We start from the raw sequence: 19,495 nt of genomic DNA, 5'->3' as shown, positions 1-19,495 counted from the left end.
CCTGTTTCCATTCTGGGAAGCCATGTCTCCTGACCGATAACCCTAACTTGGGTCTTAACCCTAATTTTTTCTTTGGACTGAAACATTTCCCTGTCCACATGGTGTACTAACTGGCAGTATGTTATACTCCGGATGGCCTACTCAGTCTGTTTTACCAATCTAGGCTTCACCAAAACCCTGGTTACATCCTGGGAAGCCAAGTCTCCCCAACCCTAACCCTAATTTGAGTCGCAACCCTCATTTCATTTTTGGACTGAAACATACCGCCGTCCACAGAGTGTAGCAAATGTCAGTATGGAAGACATCTTGATGTCCCACTCAGTCTGATTCAGCAAGTTAGGCTTCACCAAGGACCCGTTTCCAACCTGGGAAGCCACATCTCCCCAACCCTAACCCTAACTTGAGACTTAACCTGATTTTCTTGTGCAAATGTAACAAACCCCCATCCTCATGTTGTACTAAAAGACAGAAGGCACACAATTCCTTTGGCCCTCTCAGTCTGTTTCACCATGCTTGGCTTCAGCAACAGCCTGTTTCCATTCTGGGAAGCCATGTCTCCTGACAGCTAACCCTAACTTGGGTCTTAACCCTAATTTTCTCTTTGGACTGAAACATTTCCCTGTCCACATGGTGTACTAACTCGCAGTATGTTATCCTCCGGATGGCCTACTCAGTCTGTTTTACCAACCTAGGCTTCACCAAAACCCTGGTTACATCCTGGGAAGCCAAGTCTCCCCAACCCTAACCCTAATTTGAGTCTCAGGCCTCTTTTCCTTTTTGGACTGAAACATACTGCCGTCCACAGAGTGTACCAAATGTAAGTATGGAAGACATCTTGATGCCCCACTCAGTCTGATTCAGCAAGTTAGGCTTCACCAAGGACCCGTTTCCAACCTGGGAAGCCACATCTCCCCAACCCTAACCCTAACTTGAGACTTAACCTGATTTTCTTGTTGAAATGTAACAACCCCCCATCCTCATGTTGTACTAAAAGACAGTAGGCACACAATTCCTTTTGCCCTCTCAGTCTGTTTCACCATGCTTGGCTTCAGCAAAACCCTGTTTCCATTCTGGGAAGCCATGTCTCCTGACCGATAACCCTAACTTGGGTCTTAACCCTAATTTTCTCTTTGGACTGAAACATTTCCCTGTCCACATGGTGTACTAACTGGCAGTATGTTATACTCCGGAAGGCCTACGCAGTCTGTTTTACCAATCTAGGCTGCGCCAAAACCATGGTTACATCCTGGGAAGCCAAGTCTCCCCAAACCTAACCCTAATTTGAGTCTCAACCCTCATTTCCTTTTTGGACTGAAACATACTGCGGTCCACAGAGTGTACCAAATGTAAGTATGGAAGACATCTTGATGCCCCACTCAGTCTGATTCAGCAAGTTAAGCTTCACCAAGGACCCGTTTCCAACCTGGGAAGCCACATCTCCCCAACCCTAACCCTAACTTGAGACTCAACCTGATTTTCTTGTTGAAATGTAAGAACCCCCCATCCTCATGTTGTACTAAAAGACAGTAGGCACACAATTCCTTTGGCCCTCTCAGTCTGTTTCACCATGCTTGGCTTCAGCAACACCCTGTTTCCATTCTGGGAAGCCATGTCTCCTGACAGCTAACCCTAACTTGGGTCTTAACCCTAATTTTCTCTTTGGACTGAAACATTTCCCTGTCCACATGGTGTACTAACTAGCAGTATGTTATACTCCGGTTGGCCTACTCAGTCTGTTTTACCAATCTAGGCTTTGCCAAAACCCTGGTTACATCCTGGGAAGCCAAGTCGCCCCAACCCTAACCCTAATTTGAGTCTCAGGCCTAATTTCCTTTTTGGACTGAAACATACCGCCGTCCACAGAGTGTACCAAATGTCAGTATGGAAGACATCTTGATGTCCCACTCAGTCTGATTCAGCAAGTTAGGCTTCACCAAGGACCCGTTTCCAACCTGGGAAGCCACATCTCCCCAACCCTAACCCTAACTTGAGACTTAACCTGATTTTCTTCTTGAAATGTAACAACCCCCCATCCTCATGTTGTACTAAAAGACAGTAGGCACACAATTCCTTTGGCCCTCTCAGTCTGTTTCACCATGCTTGGCTTCAGCAACACCCTGTTTCCATTCTGGGAAGCCATGTCTCCTGACAGCTAACCCTAACTTGGGTCTTAACCCTAATTTTCTCTTTGGACTGAAACATTTCCCTGTCCACATGGTGTACTAACTGGCAGTATGTTATACTCCTGAATGCCTACTCAGTCTGTTTTACCAATCTAGGCTTCACCAAAACCCTGGTTACATCCTGGGCAGCCAAGTCTCCCCAACCCTAACCCTACTTTGAGTCTCAGGCCTCATTTCCGTTTGGGACTGAAACATACCGCCGTCCACAGAGTGTACCAAATGTCAGTATGGAAGACATCTTGATGTCCCACTCAGTCTGATTCAGCAAGTTAGGCTTCACCAAGGACCCGTTTCCAACCTGGGAAGCCACATCTCCCCAACCCTAACCCTAACTTGAGACTCAACCTGATTTTCTTGTGCAAATGTAACAAACCCCCATCCTCATGTTGTACTAAAAGACAGTAGGCACAAAATTCCGTGGGCCCTCTCAGTCTGTTTCACCATGCTTGGCTTCAGCAACACCCTGTTTCCATTCTGGGAAGCCATGTCTCCTGACAGCTAACCCTCACTTGGGTCTTAACCCTAATTTTCTCTTTGGACTGAAATATTTCCCTGTCCACATGGTGTACTAACTGGCAGTATGTTATACTCCGGAAGGCCTACTCAGTCTGTTTTACCAATCTAGGCTTCGCCAAAACCCTGGTTACATCCTGGGAAGCCAAGTCTCCCCAACCCTAACCCTAATTTGAGTCTCAACCCTCATTTCCTTTTTGGACTGAAACATACTGCGGTCCACAGAGTGTACCAAATGTAAGTATGGAAGACATCTTGATGCCCCACTCAGTCTGATTCAGCAAGCTAGGCTTCACCAAGGACCTGTTTCCAACCTGGGAAGCCACATCTCCCCAACCCAACCCTAACTTGAGACTTAACCTGATTTTCTTGTGCAAATGTAACAAACCCCCATCCTCATTTTGTACTAAAAGACAGTAGGCACACAATTCCGTTGGCCCTCTCCGTCTGTTTCACCATGCTTGGCTTCAGCTGCACCCTGTTTCCATTCCGGGAAGCCATGTCTCCTGACCGCTAACGCTAACTTGGGTCTTAACCCTAGTTTTTTCTTTGGACTGAAATATTTCCCTGTCCACATGGTGTACTAACTGGCAGTATGTTATACTCCGCATGGCCTACTCAGTCTGTTTTACCAATCTAGGCTTCGCCAAAACCATGGTTACATCCTGGGAAGCCAAGTCTCCCCAACCCTAACCCTAATTTGAGTCTCAACCCGCATTTCCTTTTTGGACTGAAACATACTGCCGTCCACAGAGGGTACCAAACGTCAGTATGGAAGACATCTTGATGTCCCACTCAGTCTGATTCAGCAAGTTAGGCTTCACCAAGGACCCATTTCCAACCTGGGAAGCCACATCTCCCCAACCCTAACCCTAACTTGAGACTTAACCTGATTTTCTTGTGCAAATGTAACAAACCCCCATCCTCATGTTCTACTAAAAGACAGAAGGCACACAATTCCTTTGGCCCTCTCAGTCTGTTTCACAATGCTTGGCTTCAGTAACACCCTGTTTCCATTCTGGGAAGCCATGTCTCCTGACCGATAACCCTAACTTGGGTCTTAACCCTAATTTTCTCTTTGGACTGAAACATTTCCCTGTCCACATGGTGTACTAACTGGCAGTATGTTATACTCCGGTTGGCCTACACAGTCTGTTTTACCAATCTAGGCTTCGCCAAAACCCTGGTTACATCCTGGGAAGCCAAGTCTCCCCAACCCTAACCCTAATTTGAGTCTCAACCCTCATTTCCTTTTTGGACTGAAACATACTGCGGTCCACAGAGTGTACCAAATGTCAGTATGGAAGACATCTTGATGCCCCACTCAGTCTGATTCAGCAAGTTAAGCTTCACCAAGGACCCGTTTCCAACCTGGGAAGCCACATCTCCCCAACCCTAACCCTAACTTGAGACTTAACCTGATTTTCTTCTTGAAATGTAACAACCCCCCATCCTCATGTTCTACTAAAAGACAGTAGGCAAACAATTCCTTTGGCCCTCTCAGTCTGTTTCACCATGCTTGGCTTCAGCAACACCCTGTTTCCATTCTGGGAAGCCATGTCTCCTGACCGATAACCCTAACTTGGGTCTTAACCCTAATTTTCTCTTTGGACTGAAACATTTCCCTGTCCACATGGTGTACTAACTGGCAGTATGTTATCCTCCGGTTGGCCTACTCATTCTGTTTTACCAATCTAGGCTTCGCCAAAACCCTGGTTACATCCTGGGAAGCCAAGTCTCCCCAACCCTAACCCTAATTTGAGTCTCAGGCCTCATTTCCTTTTGGGACTGAAACATACCGCCGTCCACAGAGTGTACCAAATGTCAGTATGGAAGACATCTTGATGCCCCACTCAGTCTGATTCAGCAAGTTAGGCTTCACCAAGGACCCGTTTCCAACCTGGGAAGCCACATCTCCCCAACCCTAACCCTAACTTGAGACTCAACCTGATTTTCTTGTTGAAATGTAACAACCCCCCATCCTCATGTTCTACTAAAAGACATTAGGCACACAATTCCTTTGGCCCTCTCAGTCTGTTTCACCATGCTTGGCTTCAGCAACACCCTGTTTCCATTCTGGGAAGCCATGTCTCCTGACCGATAACCCTAACTTGGGTCTTAACCCTAATTTTCTCTTTGGAATGAAACATTTCCCTGTCCACATGGTGTACTAACTGGCAGTATGTTATACTCCGGATGGCCTACTCAGTCTGTTTTACCAATCTAGGCTTCGCCAAAACCCTGGTTACATCCTGGGAAGCCAAGTCTCCCCAACCCTAACCCTAATTTGAGTCTCAACCCTCATTTCCTTTTTGGACTGAAACATACCGCCGTCCACAGAGTGTACCAAAAGTAAGTATGGAAGACATCTTGATGCCCCACTCAGTCTGATTCAGCAAGCTAGGCTTCACCAAGGACCCGTTTCCAAGCTGGGAAGCCACATCTCCCCAACCCTAATCCTAACTTGAGACTCAACCTGATTTTCTTGTTGAAATGTAAGAACCCCCCATCCTCATGTTGTACTAAAAGACAGTAGGCACACAATTCCTTTGGCCCTCTCAGTCTGTTTCACCATGCTTGGCTTCAGCAACACCCTGTTTCCATTCTGGGAAGCCATGTCTCCTGACAGCTAACCCTAACTTGGGTCTTAACCCTAATTTTCTCTTTGGACTGAAACATTTCCCTGTCCACATGGTGTACTAACTAGCAGTATGTTATACTCCGGTTGGCCTACTCAGTCTGTTTTACCAATCTAGGCTTTGCCAAAACCCTGGTTACATCCTGGGAAGCCAAGTCGCCCCAACCCTAACCCTAATTTGAGTCTCAACCCGCATTTCCTTTTTGGACTGAAACATACTGCCGTCCACAGAGTGTACCAAATGTCAGTATGGAAGACATCTTGATGTCCCACTCAGTCTGATTCAGCAAGTTAGGCTTCACCAAGGACCCGTTTCCAACCTGGGAAGCCACATCTCCCCAACCCTAACCCTAACTTGAGACTTAACCTGATTTTCTTGTTGAAATGTAACAACCCCCCATCCTCATGTTGTACTAAAAGACAGTAGGCACACAATTCCTTTGGCCCTCTCAGTCTGTTTCACCATGCTTGGCTTCAGCAACACCCTGTTTCCATTCTGGGAAGCCATGTCTCCTGACAGCTAACCCTAACTTGGGTCTTAACCCTAATTTTCTCTTTGGACTGAAACATTTCCCTGTCCACATGGTGTACTAACTGGCAGTATGTTATACTCCTGAATGCCTACTCAGTCTGTTTTACCAATCTAGGCTTCACCAAAACCCTGGTTACATCCTGGGCAGCCAAGTCTCCCCAACCCTAACCCTACTTTGAGTCTCAGGCCTCATTTCCGTTTGGGACTGAAACATACCGCCGTCCACAGAGTGTACCAAATGTCAGTATGGAAGACATCTTGATGTCCCACTCAGTCTGATTCAGCAAGTTAGGCTTCACCAAGGACCCGTTTCCAACCTGGGAAGCCACATCTCCCCAACCCTAACCCTAACTTGAGACTCAACCTGATTTTCTTGTGCAAATGTAACAAACCCCCATCCTCATGTTGTACTAAAAGACAGTAGGCACAAAATTCCGTGGGCCCTCTCAGTCTGTTTCACCATGCTTGGCTTCAGCAACACCCTGTTTCCATTCTGGGAAGCCATGTCTCCTGACAGCTAACCCTCACTTGGGTCTTAACCCTAATTTTCTCTTTGGACTGAAATATTTCCCTGTCCACATGGTGTACTAACTGGCAGTATGTTATACTCCGGAAGGCCTACTCAGTCTGTTTTACCAATCTAGGCTTCGCCAAAACCCTGGTTACATCCTGGGAAGCCAAGTCTCCCCAACCCTAACCCTAATTTGAGTCTCAACCCTCATTTCCTTTTTGGACTGAAACATACTGCGGTCCACAGAGTGTACCAAATGTCAGTATGGAAGACATCTTGATGTCCCACTCAGTCTGATTCAGCAAGTTAAGCTTCACCAAGGACCCGTTTCCAACCTGGGAAGCCACATCTCCCCAACCCTAACCCTAACTTGAGACTCAACCTGATTTTCTTGTTGAAATGTAAGAACCCCCCATCCTCATGTTGTACTAAAAGACAGTAGGCACACAATTCCTTTGGCCCTCTCAGTCTGTTTCACCATGCTTGGCTTCAGCAACACCCTGTTTCCATTCTGGGAAGCCATGTCTCCTGACCGATAACCCTAACTTGGGTCTTAACCCTAATTTTCTCTTTGGACTGAAACATTTCCCTGTCCACATGGTGTACTAACTGGCAGTATGTTATACTCCGGATGGCCTACTCAGTCTGTTTTACCAATCTAGGCTTCGCCAAAACCCTGGTTACATCCTCGGAAGCCAAGTCTCCCCAACCCTAACCCTAATTTGAGTCTCAACCCTCATTTCCTTTTTGGACTGAAACGTACCGCCGTCCACAGAGTGTACCAAATGTCAGTATGGAAGACATCTTGATGCCCCACTCAGTCTGATTCAGCAAGCTAGGCTTCACCAAGGACCCGTTTCCAAGCTGGGAAGCCACATCTCCCCAACCCTAATCCTAACTTGAGACTTAACCTGATTTCCTTGTTGAAATGTAACAACCCCCCATCCTCATGTTCAACTTAATGACAGTAGGCACACAATTCCTTTGGCCCTCTCAGTCTGTTTCAACATGCTTGGCTTCAGGAACACCCTGTTTCCATTCTGGAAAGACATGTCTCCTGACAGCTAACCCTAACTTGGGTCTTAACCCTAATTTTCTCTTTGGACTGAAACATTTCCCTGTCCACATGGTGTACTAACTGGCAGTATGTTATACTCCGGTTGGCCTACTCAGTCTGTTTTACCAATCTAGGCTTCGCCAAAACCCTGGTTACATCCTGGGAAGCCAAGTCTCCCCAACCCTAACCCTAATTTGAGTCTCAGGCCTCATTTCCTTTTGGGACTGAAACATACCGCCGTCCACAGAGTGTACCAAATGTCAGTATGGAAGACATCTTGATGCCCCACTCAGTCTGATTCAGCAAGCTTGGCTTCACCAAGGACCTGTTTCCAACCTGGGAAGCCACAATTCCCCAACCCAACCCTAACTTGAGACTTAACCTGATTTTCTTGTGCAAATGTAACAAACCCCCATCCTCATGTTGTACTAAAATACAGTAGGCACACAATTCCTTTTGCCCTCTCAGTCTGTTTCACCATGCTTGGCTTCAGCAACACCCTGTTTCCATTCTGGGAAGCCATGTCTCCTGACCGATAACCCTAACTTGGGTCTTAACCCTAATTTTCTCTTTGGACTGAAACATTTCCCTGTCCACATGGTGTACTAACTGGCAGTATGTTATACTCCGGAAGGCCTACGCAGTCTGTTTTACCAATCTAGGCTTCGCCAAAACCCTGGTTACATCCTGGGAAGCCAAGTCTCCCCAAACCTAACCCTAATTTGAGTCTCAACCCTCATTTCCTTTTTGGACTGAAACATACTGCGGTCCACAGAGTGTACCAAATGTCAGTATGGAAGACATCTTGATGCCCCACTCAGTCTGATTCAGCAAGTTAAGCTTCACCAAGGACCCGTTTCCAACCTGGGAAGCCACATCTCCCCAACCCTAACCCTAACTTGAGACTCAACCTGATTTTCTTGTTGAAATGTAACAACCCCCCATCCTCATGTTCTACTAAATGACAGTAGGCACACAATTCCTTTGGCCCTCTCAGTCTGTTTCACCATGCTTGGCTTCAGGAACACCCTGTTTCCATTCTGGGAAGCCATGTCTCCTGACCGATAACCCTAACTTGGGTCTTAACCCTAATTTTCTCTTTGGACTGAAACATTTCCCTGTCCACATGGTGTACTAACTGGCAGTATGTTATCCTCCGGATGGCCTACTCAGTCTGTTTTACCAACCTAGGCTTCACCAAAACCCTGGTTACATCCTGGGAAGCCAAGTCTCCCCAACCCTAACCCTAATTTGAGTCTCAGGCCTCTTTTCCTTTTTGGACTGAAACATACTGCCGTCCACAGAGTGTACCAAAAGTAAGTATGGAAGACATCTTGATGCCCCACTCAGTCTGATTCAGCAAGTTAGGCTTCACCAAGGACCCGTTTCCAACCTGGGAAGCCACATCTCCCCAACCCTAACACTAACTTGAGACTTAACCTGATTTTCTTGTTGAAATGTAACAACCCCCCATCCTCATGTTGTACTAAAATACAGTAGGCACACAATTCCTTTTGCCCTCTCAGTCTGTTTCACTATGCTTGGCTTCAGCAACACCCTGTTTCCATTCTGGGAAGCCATGTCTCCTGACCGATAACCCTCACTTGGGTCTTAACCCTAATTTTCTCTTTGGACTGAAACATTTCCCTGTCCACATGGTGTACTAACTGGCAGTATGTTATCCTCCGGACGGCCTACGCAGTCTGTTTTACCAATCTAGGCTTCGCCAAAACCCTGGTTACATCCTGGGAAGCCAAGTCTCCCCAACCCTAACCCTAATTTGAGTCTCAACCCTCATTTCCTTTTTGGACTGAAACATACTGCGGTCCACAGAGTGTACCAAATGTAAGTATGGAAGACATCTTGATGCCGCACTCAAACTGATTCAGCAAGTTAAGCTTCACCAAGGACCCGTTTCCAACCTGGGAAGCCACATCTCCCCAACCCTAACCCTAACTTGAGACTTAACCTGATTTTCTTCTTGAAATGTAACAACCCCCCATCCTCATGTTCTACTAAAAGACAGTAGGCAAACAATTCCTTTGGCCCTCTCAGTCTGTTTCACCATGCTTGGCTTCAGCAACACCCTGTTTCCATTCTGGGAAGCCATGTCTCCTGACCGATAACCCTAACTTGGGTCTTAACCCTAATTTTCTCTTTGGACTGAAACATTTCCCTGTCCACATGGTGTACTAACTGGCAGTATGTTATCCTCCGGTTGGCCTACTCATTCTGTTTTACCAATCTAGGCTTCGCCAAAACCCTGGTTACATCCTGGGAAGCCAAGTCTCCCCAACCCTAACCCTAATTTGAGTCTCAGGCCTCATTTCCTTTTGGGACTGAAACATACCGCCGTCCACAGAGTGTACCAAATGTCAGTATGGAAGACATCTTGATGCCCCACTCAGTCTGATTCAGCAAGCTAGGCTTCACCAAGGACCTGTTTCCAACATGAGAAGCCACATCTCCCCAACCCAACCCTAACTTGAGACTTAACCTGATTTTCTTGTGCAAATGTAACAAACCCCCATCCTCATGTTGTACTAAAAGACAGTAGGCACACAATTCCGTTGGCCCTCTCCGTCTGTTTCACCATGCTTGGCTTCAGCAACACCCTGTTTCCATTCCGGGAAGTCATGTCTCCTGACCGCTAACGCTAACTTGGGTCTTAACCCTAGTTTTTTCTTTGGACTGAAATATTTCCCTGTTCACATGGTGTACTAAGTGGCAGTATGTTATACTCCGGATGGCCTACTCAGTCTGTTTTACCAATCTAGGCTTCGCCAAAACCATGGTTACATCCTGGGAAGCCAAGTCTCCCCAACCCTAACCCTCATTTGAGTCTCAACCCGCATTTCCTTTTTGGACTGAAACATACTGCCGTCCACAGAGGGTACCAAATGTAAGTATGGAAGACATCTTGATGCCCCACTCAGTCTGATTCAGCAAGCTAGGCTTCACCAAGGACCCGTTTCCAACCTGGGAAACCACATCTCCCCAACCCTAACCCTAACTTGAGACTTAACCTGATTTTCTTGTTGAAATGTAACAACCCCCCATCCTCATGTTGTACTAAAAGACAGTAGGCACACAATTCCTTTTGCCCTTTCAGTCTGTTTCACCATGCTTGGCTTCAGGAACACCCTGTTTCCATTCTGGGAAGCCATGTCTCCTGACCGATAACCCTAACTTGGGTCTTAACCCTAATTTTCTCTTTGGACTGAAACATTTCCCTGTCCACATGGTGTACTAACTGGCAGTATGTTATACTCCGGAAGGCCTACGCAGTCTGTTTTACCAATCTAGGCTTCGCCAAAACCCTGGTTACATCCTGGGAAGCCAAGTCTCCCCAACCCTAACCCTAATTTGAGTCTCAACCCTCATTTCCTTTTTGGACTGAAACATACTGCGGTCCACAGAGTGTACCAAATGTAAGTATGGAAGACATCTTGATGCCCCACTCAGTCTGATTCAGCAAGTTAGGCTTCACCAAGGACCCGTTTCCAACCTGGGAAGCCACATCTCCCCAACCCTAACCCTAACTTGAGACTCAACCTGATTTTCTTGTTGAAATGTAACAACCCCCCATCCTCATGTTCTACTAAAAGACAGTAGGCACACAATTCCTTTGGCCCTCTCAGTCTGTTTCACCATGCTTGGCTTCAGCAACACCCTGTTTCCATTCAGGGAAGCCATGTCTCCTGACCGATAACCCTAACTTGGGTCTTAACCCTAATTTTCTCTTTGGAATGAAACATTTCCCTGTCCACATGGTGTACTAACTGGCAGTATGTTATACTCCGGATGGCCTACTCAGTCTGTTTTACCAATCTAGGCTTCGCCAAAACCCTGGTTACATCCTGAGAAGCCAAGTCTCCCCAACCCTAACCCTAATTTGAGTCTCAACCCTCATTTCCTTTTTGGACTGAAACATACCGCCGTCCACAGAGTGTACCAAATGTAAGTATGGAAGACATCTTGATGCCCCACTCAGTCTGATTCAGCAAGCTAGGCTTCACCAAGGACCCGTTTCCAACCTGGGAAGCCACATCTCCCCAACCCTAATCCTAACTTGAGACTTAACCTGATTTCCTTGTTGAAATGTAACAAACCCCCATCCTCATGTTGTACTAAAATACAGTAGGCACACAATTCCTTTGGCCCTCTCAGTCTGTTTCACCATGCTTGGCTTCAGCAACACCCTGTTTCCATTCTGGGAAGCCATGTCTCCTGACCGATAACCCTAACTTGGGTCTTAACCCTAATTTTCTCTTTGGACTGAAACATTTCCCTGTCCACATGGTGTACTAACTGGCAGTATGTTATACTCCGGAAGGCCTACGCAGTCTGTTTTAACAATCTAGGCTTCGCCAAAACCCTGGTTACATCCTGGGAAGCCAAGTCTCCCCAACCCTAACCCTAATTTGAGTCTCAGGCCTCATTTCCTTTTGGGACTGAAACATACTGCGGTCCACAGAGTGTACCAAATGTCAGTATGGAAGACATCTTGATGCCCCACTCAGTCTGATTCAGCAAGTTAGGCTTCACCAAGGACCCGTTTCCAACCTGGGAAGCCACATCTCCCCAACCCTAACCCTAACTTGAGACTCAACCTGATTTTCTTGTTTAAATGTAACAACCCCCCATCCTCATGTTCTACTAAAAGACAGTAGGCACACAATTCCTTTGGCCCTCTCAGTCTGTTTCACCATGCTTGGCTTCAGCAACACCCTGTTTCCATTCTGGGAAGCCATGTCTCCTGACCGATAACCCTAACTTGGGTCTTAACCCTAATTTTCTATTTGGAATGAAACATTTCCCTGTCCACATGGTGTACTAACTGGCAGTATGTTATACTCCGGATGGCCTACTCAGTCTGTTTTACCAATCTAGGCTTCGCCAAAACCCTGGTTACATCCTGGGAAGCCAAGTCTCCCCAACCCTAACCCTAATTTGAGTCTCAACCCTCATTTCCTTTTTGGACTGAAACATACCGCCGTCCACAGAGTGTACCAAATGTCAGTATGGAAGACATCTTGATGCCCCACTCAGTCTGATTCAGCAAGCTTGGCTTCACCAAGGACCTGTTTCCAACCTGGGAAGCCACATCTCCCCAACCCAACCCTAACTTGAGACTCAACCTGATTTTCTTGTGCAAATGTAACAAACCCCCATCCTCATGTTGTACTAAAATACAGTAGGCACACAATTCCTTTTGCCCTCTCAGTCTGTTTCACCATGCTTGGCTTCAGCAACACCCTGTTTCCATTCTGGGAAGCCATGTCTCCTGACCGATAACCCTAACTTGGGTCTTAACCCTAATTTTCTCTTTGGACTGAAACATTTCCCTGTCCACATGGTGTACTAACTGGCAGTATGTTATACTCCGGAAGGCCTACGCAGTCTGTTTTACCAATCTAGGCTTCGCCAAAACCCTGGTTACATCCTGGGAAGCCAAGTCTCCCCAACCCTAACCCTACTTTGAGTCTCAACCCTCATTTCCTTTTTGGACTGAAACATACTGCGGTCCACAGAGTGTACCAAATGTCAGTATGGAAGACATCTTGATGCCCCACTCAGTCTGATTCAGCAAGTTAGGCTTCACCAAGGACCCGTTTCCAACCTGGGAAGCCACATCTCCCCAACCCTAACCCTAACTTGAGACTCAACCTGATTTTCTTGTTGAAATGTAACAACCCCCCATCCTCATGTTCTACTAAAAGACAGTAGGCACACAATTCCTTTGGCCCTCTCAGTCTGTTTCACCATGCTTGGCTTCAGCAACACCCTGTTTCCATTCTGGGAAGCCATGTCTCCTGACCGATAACCCTAACTTGGGTCTTAACCCTAATTTTCTATTTGGAATGAAACATTTCCCTGTCCACATGGTGTACTAACTGGCAGTATGTTATACTCCGGATGGCCTACTCAGTCTGTTTTACCAATCTAGGCTTCGCCAAAACCCTGGTTACATCCTGGGAAGCCAAGTCTCCCCAACCCTAACCCTAATTTGAGTCTCAACCCTCATTTCCTTTTTGGACTGAAACATACCGCCGTCCACAGAGTGTACCAAATGTAAGTATGGAAGACATCTTGATGCCCCACTCAGTCTGATTCAGCAAGCTAGGCTTCACCAAGGACCCGTTTCCAAGCTGGGAAGCCACATCTCCCCAACCCTAATCCTAACTTGAGACTTAACCTGATTTCCTTGTTGAAATGTAACAACCCCCCATCCTCATGTTCTACTAAATAACAGTAGGCACACAATTCCTTTGGCCCTCTCAGTCTGTTTCACCATGCTTGTCTTCAGGAACACCCTGTTTCCATTCTGGAAAGACATGTCTCCTGACAGCTAACCCTAACTTGGGTCTTAACCCTAATTTTCTCTTTGGACTGAAACATTTCCCTGTCCACATGGTGTACTAACTGGCAGTATGTTAAACTCCGGTTGGCCTACTCAGTCTGTTTTACCAATCTAGGCTTCGCCAAAACCCTGGTTACATCCTGGGAAGCCAAGTCTCCCCAACCCTAACCCTAATTTGAGTCTCAGGCCTCATTTCCTTTTGGGACTGAAACATACCGCCGTCCACAGAGTGTACCAAATGTCAGTATGGAAGACATCTTGATGCCCCACTCAGTCTGATTCAGCAAGCTTGGCTTCACCAAGGACCTGTTTCCAACCTGGGAAGCCACATCTCCCCAACCCAACCCTAACTTGAGACTTAACCTGATTTTCTTGTGCAAATGTAACAAACCCCCATCCTCATGTTGTACTAAAATACAGTAGGCACACAATTCCTTTTGCCCTCTCAGTCTGTTTCACCATGCTTGGCTTCAGCAACACCCTGTTTCCATTCTGGGAAGCCATGTCTCCTGACCGATAACCCTAACTTGGGTCTTAACCCTAATTTTCTCTTTGGACTGAAACATTTCCCTGTCCACATGGTGTACTAACTGGCAGTATGTTATACTCTGGATGGCCAACTCAGTCTGTTTTACCAACCTAGGCTTCACCAAAACCCTGGTTACATCCTGGGAAGCCAAGTCTCCCCAACCCTAACCCTAATTTGAGTCTCAGGCCTCTTTTCCTTTTTGGACTGAAACATACCGCCGTCCACAGAGTGTACCAAAAGTAAGTATGGAAGACATCTTGATGCCCCACTCAGTCAGATTCAGCAAGTTAGGCTTCACCAAGGACCCGTTTCCAAGCTGGGAAGCCACATCTCCCCAACCCTAACCCTAACTTGAGACTTAACCTGATTTTCTTGTTGAAATGTAACAACCCCCCATCCTTATGTTCTACTAAAAGACAGTAGGCACACAATTCCTTTGGCCCTCTCAGTCTGTTTCACCATGCTTGGCTTCAGCAACACCCTGTTTCCATTCTGGGAAGCCATGTCTCCTGACCGATAACCCTAACTTGGGTCTTAACCCTAATTTTCTCTTTGGAATGAAACATTTCCCTGTCCACATGGTGTACTAACTGGCAGTATGTTATACTCCTGAATGCCTACTCAGTCTGTTTTACCAATCTAGGCTTCGCCAAAACCCTGGTTACATCCTGGGCAGCCAAGTCTCCCCAACCCTAACCCTACTTTGAGTCTCAGGCCTCATTTCCTTTTTGGACTGAAACATACTGCGGTCCACAGAGTGTACCAAATGTCAGTATGGAAGACATCTTGATGCCCCACTCAGTCTGATTCAGAAAGTTAGGCTTCACCAAGGACCCGTTTCCAACCTGGGAAGCCACATCTCCCCAACCCTAACCCTAACTTGAGACTTAACCTGATTTTCTTGTTGCAATGTAACAACCCCCCATCCTTATGTTCCACTAAAAGACAGTAGGCACACAATTCCTTTTGCCCTCTCAGTCTGTTTCACCATGCTTGGCTTCAGCAACACCCTGTTTCCATTCTGGGAAGCCATGTCTCCTGACCGATAACCCTAACTTGGGTCTTAACCCTAATTTTTTCTTTGGACTGAAACATTTCCCTGTCCACATGGTGTAATAACTGGCAGTATGTTATCCTCCGGATGGCCTACTCAGTCTGTTTTACCAATCTAGGCTTCGCCAAAACCCTGGTTACATCCTGGGAAGCCAAGTCTCCCCAACCCTAACCCTAATTTGAGTCTCAGGCCTAATTTCCTTTTTGGACTGAAAGATACCGCCGTCCACAGAGTGTACCAAATGTCAGTATGGAAGACATCTTGATGTCCCACTCAGTCTGATTCAGCAAGTTAGGCTTCACCAAGGACCCGTTTCCAACCTGGGAAGCCACATCTCCCCAACCCTAACCCTAACTTGAGACTCAACCTGATTTTTTTGTTGAAATGTAACAACCCCCCATCCTCATGTTCTACTAAAAGACAGTAGGAACACAATTCCTTTGGCCCTCTCAGTCTGTTTCACCATGCTTGGCTTCAGCAACACCCTGTTTCCATTCTGGGAAGCCATGTCTCCTGACCGATAACCCTAACTTGGGTCTTAACCCTAATTTTCTCTTTGGAATGAAACATTTCCCTGTCCACATGGTGTACTAACTGGCAGTATGTTATACTCCGGATGGCCAACTCAGTCTGTTTTACCAACCTAGGCTTCACCAAAACCCTGGTTACATCCTGGGAAGCCAAGTCTCCCCAACCCTAACCCTAATTTGAGTCTCAGGCCTCTTTTCCTTTTTGGACTGAAAGATACCGCCGTCCACAGAGTGTACCAAAAGTAAGTATGGAAGACATCTTGATGCCCCACTCAGTCTGATTCAGCAAGTTAGGCTTCACCAAGGACCCGTTTCCAACCTGGGAAGCCACATCTCCCCAACCCTAACCCTAACTTGAGACTTAACCTGATTTTCTTGTTGAAATGTAACAACCCCCCATCCTCATGTTGTACTAAAATACAGTAGGCACACAATTCCTTTTGCCCTCTCAGTCTGTTTCACCATGCTTGGCTTCAGCAACACCCTGTTTCCATTCTGGGAAGCCATGTCTCCTGACAGCTAACCCTAACTTGGGTCTTAACCCTAATTTTCTCTTTGGACTGAAACATTTCCCTGTCCGCATGGTGTACTAACTGGCAGTATGTTATACTCCTGAATGCCTACTCAGTCTGTTTTACCAATCTAGGCTTCACCAAAACCCTGGTTACATCCTGGGCAGCCAAGTCTCCCCAACCCTAACCCTACTTTGAGTCTCAGGCCTCATTTCCTTTTGGGACTGAAACATACCGCCGTCCACAGAGTGTACCAAATGTCAGTATGGAAGACATCTTGATGTCCCACTCAGTCTGATTCAGCAAGTTAAGCTTCACCAAGGACCCGTTTCCAACCTGGGAAGCCACATCTCCCCAACCCTAACCCTAACTTGAGACTTAACCTGATTTTCTTGTTGAAATGTAACAACCCCCAATCCTCATGTTGTACTAAAAGACAGTAGGCACACAATTCCTTTGGCCCTCTCAGTCTGTTTCACCATGCTTGGCTTCAGCAACACCCTGTTTCCATTCTGGGAAGCCATGTCTCCTGACCGATAACCCTAACTTGGGTCTTAACCCTAATTTTCTCTTTGGAATGAAACATTTCCCTGTCCACATGGTGTACTAACTGGCAGTATGTTATCCTCCGGATGGCCTACTCATTCTGTTTTACCAATCTAGGCTTCACCAAAACCCTGGTTACATCCTGGGAAGCCAAATCTTCCCAACCCTAACCCTAATTTGAGTCTCAGACCTCATTTCCTTTTGGGACTGAAACATACCGCCGTCCACAGAGTGTACCAAATGTCAGTATGGAAGACATCTTGATGCCCCACTCAGTCTGATTCAGCAAGTTAGGCTTCACCAAGGACCCGTTTCCAACCTGGGAAGCCACATCTCCCCAACCCAACCCTAACTTGAGACTCAACCTGATTTTCTTGTGCAAATGTAACAAACCCCCATCCTCATGTTGTACTAAAATACAGTAGGCACACAATTCCTTTTGCCCTCTCAGTCTGTTTCACCATGCTTGGCTTCAGCAACACCCTGTTTCCATTCTGGGAAGCCATGTCTCCTGACCGATAACCCTAACTTGGGTCTTAACCCTAATTTTCTCTTTGGACTGAAACATTTCCCTGTCCACATGGTGTACTAACTGGCAGTATGTTATACTCCGGAAGGCCTACTCAGTCTGTTTTACCAATCTAGGCTTCGCCAAAACCCTGGTTACATCCTGGGAAGCCAAGTCTCCCCAACCCTAACCCTAATTTGAGTCTCAACCCTCATTTCCTTTTTGGACTGAAACATACTGCGGTCCACAGAGTGTACCAAATGTCAGTATGGAAGACATCTTGATGCCCCACTCAGTCTGATTCAGCAAGTTAGGCTTCACCAAGGACCCGTTTCCAACCTGGGAAGCCACATCTCCCCAACCCTAACCCTAACTTGAGACTCAACCTGATTTTCTTGTTGAAATGTAGCAACCCCCCATCCTCATGTTCTACTAAATAACAGTAGGCACACAATTCCTTTGGCCCTCTCAGTCTGTTTCACCATGCTTGTCTTCAGGAACACCCTGTTTCCATTCTGGAAAGACATGTCTCCTGACAGCTAACCCTAACTTGGGTCTTAACCCTAATTTTCTCTTTGGACTGAAACATTTCCCTGTCCACATGGTGTACTAACTGGCAGTATGTTAAACTCCGGTTGGCCTACTCAGTCTGTTTTACCAATCTAGGCTTCGCCAAAACCCTGGTTACATCCTGGGAAGCCAAGTCTCCCCAACCCTAACCCTAATTTGAGTCTCAGGCCTCATTTCCTTTTGGGACTGAAACATACCGCCGTCCACAGAGTGTACCAAATGTCAGTATGGAAGACATCTTGATGCCCCACTCAGTCTGATTCAGCAAGCTAGGCTTCACCAAGGACCCGTTTCCAAGCTGGGAAGCCACATCTCCCCAACCCTAATCCTAACTTGAGACTTAACCTGATTTCCTTGTTGAAATGTAACAACCCCCCATCCTCATGTTCTACTAAATAACAGTAGGCACACAATTCCTTTGGCCCTCTCAGTCTGTTTCACCATGCTTGTCTTCAGGAACACCCTGTTTCCATTCTGGAAAGACATGTCTCCTGACAGCTAACCCTAACTTGGGTCTTAACCCTAATTTTCTCTTTGGACTGAAACATTTCCCTGTCCACATGGTGTACTAACTGGCAGTATGTTAAACTCCGGTTGGCCTACTCAGTCTGTTTTACCAATCTAGGCTTCGCCAAAACCCTGGTTACATCCTGGGAAGCCAAGTCTCCCCAACCCTAACCCTAATTTGAGTCTCAGGCCTCATTTCCTTTTGGGACTGAAACATACCGCCGTCCACAGAGTGTACCAAATGTCAGTATGGAAGACATCTTGATGCCCCACTCAGTCTGATTCAGCAAGCTTGGCTTCACCAAGGACCTGTTTCCAACCTGGGAAGCCACATCTCCCCAACCCAACCCTAACTTGAGACTTAACCTGATTTTCTTGTGCAAATGTAACAAACCCCCATCCTCATGTTGTACTAAAATACAGTAGGCACACAATTCCTTTTGCCCTCTCAGTCTGTTTCACCATGCTTGGCTTCAGCAACACCCTGTTTCCATTCTGGGAAGCCATGTCTCCTGACCGATAACCCTAACTTGGGTCTTAACCCTAATTTTCTCTTTGGACTGAAACATTTCCCTGTCCACATGGTGTACTAACTGGCAGTATGTTATACTCTGGATGGCCAACTCAGTCTGTTTTACCAACCTAGGCTTCACCAAAACCCTGGTTACATCCTGGGAAGCCAAGTCTCCCCAACCCTAACCCTAATTTGAGTCTCAGGCCTCTTTTCCTTTTTGGACTGAAACATACCGCCGTCCACAGAGTGTACCAAAAGTAAGTATGGAAGACATCTTGATGCCCCACTCAGTCAGATTCAGCAAGTTAGGCTTCACCAAGGACCCGTTTCCAAGCTGGGAAGCCACATCTCCCCAACCCTAACCCTAACTTGAGACTTAACCTGATTTTCTTGTTGAAATGTAACAACCCCCCATCCTTATGTTCTA

Source organism: Heloderma suspectum, chromosome 4 (assembly GCF_057233095.1).
Source record: "Heloderma suspectum isolate Gila_16-S chromosome 4, 16-S_ref, whole genome shotgun sequence".
Taxonomy (NCBI): domain Eukaryota; kingdom Metazoa; phylum Chordata; class Lepidosauria; order Squamata; family Helodermatidae; genus Heloderma; species Heloderma suspectum.
Note: the sequence above shows the minus strand (reverse complement) of the source record.